This window comes from Amblyraja radiata, chromosome 16 (genome assembly GCF_010909765.2).
Source record: "Amblyraja radiata isolate CabotCenter1 chromosome 16, sAmbRad1.1.pri, whole genome shotgun sequence".
NCBI classification, from domain to species: Eukaryota; Metazoa; Chordata; class Chondrichthyes; order Rajiformes; family Rajidae; genus Amblyraja; species Amblyraja radiata.
This window is the reverse complement of record NC_045971.1, coordinates 36,375,410-36,383,914: the sequence shown is the minus strand read 5'-3', so window position 1 is coordinate 36,383,914 and position 8,505 is coordinate 36,375,410.

The following is an 8,505-nucleotide window of genomic DNA, read 5'->3' as shown; positions in this document are numbered from 1 at the left end:
TGGAGCGGGCTCCAACCTGAACGACCCGGGGGCTCGGGAGACTGCGGAGCTGCGGAGCTGCAGACTAATCACCATCTTGGCCGACCTCGGAGCGTGGGGAGCGGTGGTGACTCGCTGCTGCGACTCGACTCCTGGGGCTCGGAGGCTCCAGCAACGCAGCCGCAGGTCCGGTGGACTGGGACATCGGGAGCTTACGGGTCCGGGGGGAGAGACCGCTTCCCGGAGCTCCCGCAACACGACATCTCCAGCCCGTGTCGCGGGGTTGGAACGACCCGGAGCGGGGTCATACATCGCCCGGCACGGCTTCATGGCCGTGGGACATTACAGTGCCCGCCGGGGGCTCCAACTTCGAGACTTCTAGACCGGGAGCGGGGCTGTAAATCACCCGGCACGGCCTAAAATGGCCGTGGGACTTATCATCGCCCGCCTGGGGCTTCGACATCGCGAGAGACATGGAGAACAGGGGAGAGAAAAGACTTTGCCTTCCATCACAGTGGGTCCACTGTGATGGATGTTTGTGTGAACTAAATTGTGTGTATGTCTAGGAATTGTCTTTGTTTGTATGGCTGTGGAAACAGAATTTGTAATAAATTGTATTGTATATATTGTATTGTATTGTATTGTAATCTGCCCAACCGAGTCCTTCACTGTCCACCGTGCTGACAGAACAGAAGCATCTGGGAAATCCAAGGGTGGAGAAGTCTGCTTCATGACCAATAACAACTGGTGCAACCCTGGAAATATCAAGATGCTTTCCCGTTCCTGCTCGGCAGACCTGGAGCACCTGACGATCTCATGCCGCCCATTCTACCTTCCCCGGGAGTTCGGCTCAGTGATCGTCACAGCCGTCTACATCACACCGCATGCGGACACCGATGTGGCACTATCGGCCCTACATGATGTGCTATGTCGACATCAAAACAAGTACCCGGATGCAGCTATGGTGGTGGCTGGAGATTTTAATAAATCAAATCTCAACAAGGTCATGCCGAACTTCTACCAACACATCACGTGTGCCACCAGGGGGGAGATAACTTTGGACCACTGCTACACGCCGTTCAGGAAAGGCTATAAGGTCGATTCACTCCCTCCCCTAGGAAAATCTGACCACGCTGCCATTTTCCTGCTGCCGGAGTATAAACAGAGGATAGTTCGGGAAGCGGTAGAGACGAGGGACGTAAAGCGGTGGTCCGACCAGTCAGAGGCCATGCTGCAAGATGCACTGAGTGATGTCGACTGGAATATGTTTGAAGCAAGTTCCAGTGACGTCAGTGAGTTCGCGGAAGCAGTCAGGGACTTCATCGCAACAATAACCGACAACATCGTCCCCACGGTAAGGGTAAGCACCTTTCCGAACCAAAAACCCTGGGTAGACAGGTCTGTCCGTATGGCCCTGAATGCTCGCACCGCTGCCTACAACTCGGGCCTGGCATCAGGAAACATGGATGTCTACAAGGCAGAGTCCTACCGACTGCGAAGGGCGGTGAAGGACGCAAAGAGGAGGTACAGAGACAAGATGGAGTTACAGATGGAGCAGCAGGACACCATAAGCCTGTGGCAGGGGCTACGGATTCTAACCGACTACCGGAGCACCCCTCCCTCATCCGCAAGTGCCGGCACCTCCCTAGCTGATGACGTGAACTCTTTTTACGCTCGTTTTGAGATGGGCAACACCACCCCAGGTCTGCCGACTATCGACAATACCGCCAGCGGGCTGGCTACCGAAGCTGAAGGGAGGAATGTGCACACATTCTCGCTGTCCGAGCACGACGTGAGGAGGGCACTGACACGGGTGAACACGAGAAAAGCTGCAGGCCCCGATGGCATCTCGGAGCGAGTACTCAAGTCCTGTGCTACGCAGCTAGCTCCAGTGTTCACTACATTATTCAACCTCTCCCTGGCCAAGTCCATGGTCCCTGCCTGCTTCAAAAAATCCATCATTGTACCGGTACCAAAATATGTCTCCCCAGCCTGTCTGAATGACTACCGTCCAGTGGCCCTTACCTCGATAGTCATGAAATGCTTTGAGAGGCTGGTGAAGAAACACATCTGCGCCTTCCTCCCTCGCAACATGGACCCGTTGCAGTTTGCATACCGTCCAAACAGATCCAAGGACGATGCGGTCTCCCAGATTTTGCACACCGCTCTCTCTCATCTTGACAGCCTGAAGGGGGGCTACGTGAGGATGCTGTTCATAGACTACAGTTCAGCCTTCAACACGATAGTCCCCACCAGACTGGCCGGGAAGCTACTGGAATTGGGACTCAACACCTCCCTGTGTGCCTGGGTCCTGGACTTTCTCACCGCCAGGCCCCAGGTAGTCTAGATGGGAGGGAATACATCGAAGTCCCTCACCCTGAGCACAGGATCGCCCCAGGGTTGTGTCCTCAGCCCCCTATTGTACTCCCTGTACACACATGATTGTGTGGCTAAGTTCAGCTCCAACTCAATAATTAAGTTTGCTGATGACACTGTGGTGGTGGGCCTGATCTCAGACAACGATGAGAAGGCCTACCGGGAGGAGGTGGCTGATTTAGCACTCTGGTACCAGGACAACAGCCTCCTCTTGAACATCAAAAAAATGAAGGAGCTGATCATGGACTTTAGGAGGGCACATCATCCGAGGACTTACACTCCATTGAGGATAAATGGGGATCCTGTGGATAGGGTGAGCTGTTTTAAACAAGTACCTGGAACAAGTCCACATCTCCGAGGATATGACATGGGCATCACACGCCTCAGCACTCGTGAGTAAGGCAAGGCAGCGCCTTTACCACCTCAGGCAATTGAGGAAATTCAGAGTGTCTCCGAGGATCCTCCAGTTTCCGGGAATATTACCATCTGGTTTGGGAATTGCTCTGCCCAGGACAAGAAGGTTCTGCAGAGCGTAGTTTGTCCAATGATTTCACCACTTTCCAAATGTGCTGCTATCCCATCTTTAATAACTGACTCTAGCAGTTTTCCCACTACTGATGTTAGACTAATGGTCTGTAATTCCACGTTTTCTCTCCCCCTCCCTATTTAAAAAGTGGGGTTACATTATCTACCCTCCAATCCTTAGGAACTGCTCCAGAACCTAAAAAGTTTTGAAAAATTATCGCTAATGCACCCACTATTTCAGGGGCTACTTTCTTAAGTAGTCTGGGATGCAGCCTATCTGGCCCTGGGGATTTATCGGCCTTTAATCCATTCAATTTACCTAACACCACTTCCCGGCTAACCTGGATTTCACTCAGTTCCTCCATCTCATTTGATCCCCGGTCCCCTGCTATTTCCGGCAGATTATTTATGTCTTTCTTAGTGAAGACAGAACCAAAGTAGTTTTTCAATTGGTCTGCCATGTCCTTGTTCCCCAAGATCAATTCACCTGTTTCTGACTGCAAGGGACCTACATTTGTTTTAACTAATCTTTTTCTCTTCACATATCTATAAAAACCTTTGCAGTCAGTTTTTATGTTCCCTGCCTGTTTTCTTTCATAATCTATTTGCCCATTCCTAATTAAGCCCTTTGTCCTCCTCTGCTGGAATCTGAATTTCTCCCAGTCCTCTGGGAGGCTGGATTTTCTGGCTAATTTGTACGCTTCATCTTTTGTTTTGATACTATCCTGATTTCTCTTGTTATCCACGTGTGCACTACCTTCTCTGATTTATTCTTTTGCCAAACTGGGATGAACAATGTTTGTAGTTCATCCATGCAGTCTTTAAATGCCTTCTATTGCCTATCCACCGTCAACCTTTTAATAATCAATTGCTAGACTATCTTGGCCAATTCACGTCTCATACCCTCGAAGTCACCTTTCTTTCAGTTCGGAACCTTTGTTTCTGAATTAATGATGTCACTCTCCATCCTAATGAAGAACTCAACCATATTATGCTCACTCTTGCCCAAGGGGCCACGCACAACAAGACCGTTAACTAACCCTTCCTCATTACTCAATACCCAGTCTAGAATAGCCTGTTATCTCGTTGGTTCCTCTACATGTTGGTATAGAAAACTATCCCGCAGAGTTCCAAGAAATCCTCTTTGTAAACACGAGCCAGTCATTGTGTGGTTTAAACACATCTTTAATTAGCACTTAGCAGCACTAGGACAACTGGTTGTCACTACATCCTAGCTGCTCGAACCCAAGTGCCGGGATGGGGCGTTAGTATGGGTGTTCGTATGGGTGTTGTGGAGGGGTGGAGTTAGTGGTGCTGGCCTGTGTGTGATTGATTCACATGCACTATCAATCTACATCCTTCCCCCTTGGGATTAAGTGTGGAAAGGGCACCGATGCCATGGAGTTAAACATACTCGCCATATCTGTCTGGTGGTCTGCTAACACGTTCCGAGCGCGTGCGGACCCAACCCTCCACTCCCTCCCCTGAAAGATGCGACGGAGATCCAAGTGGCGAGAATGACGCGGGAGAGGCTTGTCGGGTCGGAATGGGGAAACATGCTGTGGGTGAGACCCCGTGGTTAGTGGAGACCGAGGGACGAGGAGGGGTGTAAGGCATGCGGGGACAGGTGGGAGACATTGCAGAAGACGTCTGGAACTGGAGCGGTGAAGCATAGGGACGAACAGGCGGTGGGCGGGGCTCCCTCACAGCAAGCAGGTGTTGTCGACTTCTCCGGTAAATCGCTCCATCACAGTCACCAGGTAGGATCTTGGCTCATTAGTCGGGCTGACAACAGTGCCCAGACGGGAATGACCAGTCAAAGTTCGTAGACGGACGACCTTGCCCGGCAGTAGAGGCTTGAGTGGTCTGCTGGAACTGTCGTATGATCATTTCTGGATGCTCTGCCTCTCTTGGAGACGTCTCTGGAGAGTGGCAGACTCCAACGCACAAGGAACCAGCTGCTGTTGTGCGGTGGGGACCGGAGACCTCGTCAATCTTGACTTCGGGCACTGTGCCGGCGATCCCAGGGTACCGTCCCTGGCAATGTTTCTAAGATTCAGGAGATCGAGATAGACGTCCGACTTGGAGATGCGTGCTCCCTCCAGCAAGTGCTTGGCACTTCTAACTGCGCGTTTAGCGAGTCCATTATTCTGTGGATACTCGGGACTGCTCGTGACGTGCTGGAAGTTCAATCGGTCTAAGAAAAGCTGGAACATGTGGCTGGTGAACTGCCGACCATTGTCGGTTCTCAGGCTGACGGGTGAGCCGAAGGTAGTGAAGTGTCTCTTCAGCTTCTTGATGACCATCTGACGTGAGGGAGGTCAGTTCGTCAAGTTCAAACCAGTTGGAAAATGAGTCGACCAGAACGTGATCTTGCTTTCCGCATCATTCGAAAATGTCTGCTGCCAGCGACGTCCAGGGCAGTGCTGGTGGTGGTTGTTGCAGAAGGGGCTGCCGCTGCTGATGAGGCGCAAGGTTGTTGCAAGTGGGACAGGAGGCTATGCAGTCCCGAATGTACTCGGCCATCCCCGGCCAGTACAACAGACCACGAGTGCGTGCCAGTGTGGAATCGGCCCCTGGGTGACCGCTGTGTGCCTCTTTGAAGTATTCATCTCGCAGCGACGAGGGCATCATCACCTTGTGACCCTTAACCACAACACCATCATGTACCACCAGTTCATCACGTACAAGGAAGTACGGCTGTACCTCTGTGGGCGTGTCGGATCATTTGTCTGGCCAGCCTGTTTTGATAATGGAGGAGAGGTTTTGAAGCGTAACGTCAGTGGCAGTGTGCGCGGCCAGGGCGCGCAGTTGCTTACTGAGGACCGAGGGCGAGCTGGCGTGGCATGGAGGGCTTGTTCAAGATTGTCACCAGCGGTTGATGGTCCGTCTCGACCGTGAATGTGTTGCCAAGGACTAAATCACAGAATTTGGTGCAGGCAAAAACGACAGCCAGCAGTTCCTTTTCGATTTGTGCGTAGTGATGCTCCGTGTCGGTCATGGTGCGAGAGGCATACATGACAGGTAGTAGAGCGCCATCAGCAGATGGTTGCAAGCAAGCTGCTCCGAGCCCAAATTTCGAGGCATCACATGTGATCGTCACCGGTTGCTTCAGGTCGAAAAAAGTCAGGGTCGGTGCACTGGTCAGTTTGGATTTTAAAACATCAAAGGCAACCTGATGTTGCGGGAACCATGACCATGCAGTGCCCTTTTTGGTCTGCTCCCGTAGTGTGGAGCTTAGTTCGCTGAGGTTCGGTATGAACTTTCCGAGATAGTTTACCATGCCCAGAAAACGTTGCAGGCCTTTCACGTCTGTGGGGGCAAGCATTTCTGTGATGGCTGTAGCTTTCTTCGAATCGGGTTTGAGGCCATCAGGAGTGAAGATGTGGCCGACGTAGGAGACCGCTGGAACCTGGAACTTACACTTGTCAGGATTGAGCTTGAGGTTGATCTTCCGAGCGCATTCCAAGATGAGCCTGAGATTGTGATCGTGTTCCGCTGCGTCTTTGTTATATACGAGGATATCGTCAACAATGATAGCACAAGGTAGGCCCTCGAATAATTGCTCCATAGTTCTCTGGAAGACATCACTGGCGGAGTTGATTCCGAATGGCATTCTCAGAAACTTGTATCTGCCAAATGGGGTGGCAAATGTGGTGAGGTCTGATGACTTCTTGTCCAGCGGTATCTGCCAGAAAGAGTTCTTTGCATCAAGGACAGAAAAGAGGGCAGCCATTCCAAACTTTGCCGCAAATTTCTCGACAGTCTTCATGTCCCAACTGCAATTACTTACACAAAAGACAGTCAACCTGCCCCGCCCTCGGGAAAGCATGCAATTACTGCAAAAAGTTGAATCACTTTTCTTCAGTTTGTAGGGCCTCAATTCGGGCTCGGGGGAGGAATTCGCCAAGCTCCAAGTCTAATCTCAATTTTTTGCAACTAGACAGCAACAGTGTTACTCCCCAACTTCAGCTCGAAGCTGCTCCAGAATACAGCCCAATTAATTTCCAAGATGATTCGACTGTTTACTCTTCACAGCATGTTGCTGCCAAGAACTCGGATCCGACCGTGACGATATCTGTAAACAATGTGGACTTTGCGCAAAATTAGATATGGATCTAAATTAAACACAATGTCAATCAACCTCTTCAACAAGATTAGAACTAACCAGCCTCTTATCAAGGACAAATCCACTTTACATGCTTTCGGAGGGGAGGTATTGGTTCCTCTGGGCAAAACCAACTTGAAATGTGTATTGAAAAGATCCACGAGGGATTTAACCTTTTATATCCTGAACTTTGATTCAGCCACCCTGCTTGGCAATCGTGCCTGTCAGGAGCTGGGGCTGATTTCCTTTGACAAAACTGTCCACAAGCTGCAAATTTCGTTTGACCCGCTGAGTGAATTCCCTGATCTTTTCAACAACAACCTAGGCAAGTTACCTGTGACCAACAAGATTATTACTGACCTCGATGTGACGCCCGTCATCCGAACCCTGCACTGATTGTCATTTGCCATTTGCCACGACTGACAGGGTTCACTATGCTGAAGGACATGGCCTCCATATGCATAATTGAAGCAGTCAGTGACCCCACCGACTGGGTCTCGACCATGATTGCCACATTCAAGGGAAAGAACAAAATCCGTCTGTGCATCAACCCGATAGACCTGAACACTGCCATTAAGCGCCCACACCATCCCACTTCTGACACCATGTAAACATGAGCCAAAGTCATTGTGTGATTTAAACACATCTTTAATGAGCACTTAGCAGCACTTAGGACAACAGGTAATCAATGCATCCTGGCTGCTCGAACTGAAGTGCCGGGAACGGGGTGTTAGTATAAGTGTTATAGAAGGGTAGAGTTAGTGGTGCTGGCTTGTGTGTGACTGGCTCACATGTACCATCAGTCTACAGAAACTACGCAAAGGTGGCGGCTGGCGAGGAAAGATGGGAGGGAAATGGGGGAACAAGGGGGAAAACATTTACAATAAAATTAACTAAAATATGTGAGGTGATAGATGCGCTATATCACACACTGTTCCCTACAACACTGATGACACCAAAGATGATAGGGCGGATTACACAGCGAGAGGCATAACGGAAATCACGTTTTGCATTGACAATTGGCGCCCAGTGCGTTGGTTTACGTCGGAGTGGAGCATCTTGCTCCACTCTATGATCTTTGCTTGATAACATTTGGATAATAATCTACCTTCCTGTTTTTGCTACAATAGCAAACAATGTTACATTTAGTTTCAGACTATTCTTCCCCAATCTCACTATTTGAAGCCATTTCAGCCTTCAATGAAGAACATTGCTTATCTCTGCTGATAGAAACATTTAGCTTGCTATAGAGTGTGAGACAGACAGGGAAAGGGTCCTACACCGACCGGAATGGATGATTCTTTGGGCCTCAATGCTTAATCTCCAAGTGAGACGGAGCCAAGATTTTAAGAGTAATTTGTTCTGTTCCCTTATTTGTGCCACTCCTGCATAAACAATTTAAAGAGTCAGGACTGTTTTATCAATATTATCCATATCTCTGTTAGATTGCAAACAAGTATTCTAGCAAGGCGGCACCTCCTCCAACCTCATCTACTGCATCCGCTGTTCCAGGTGTC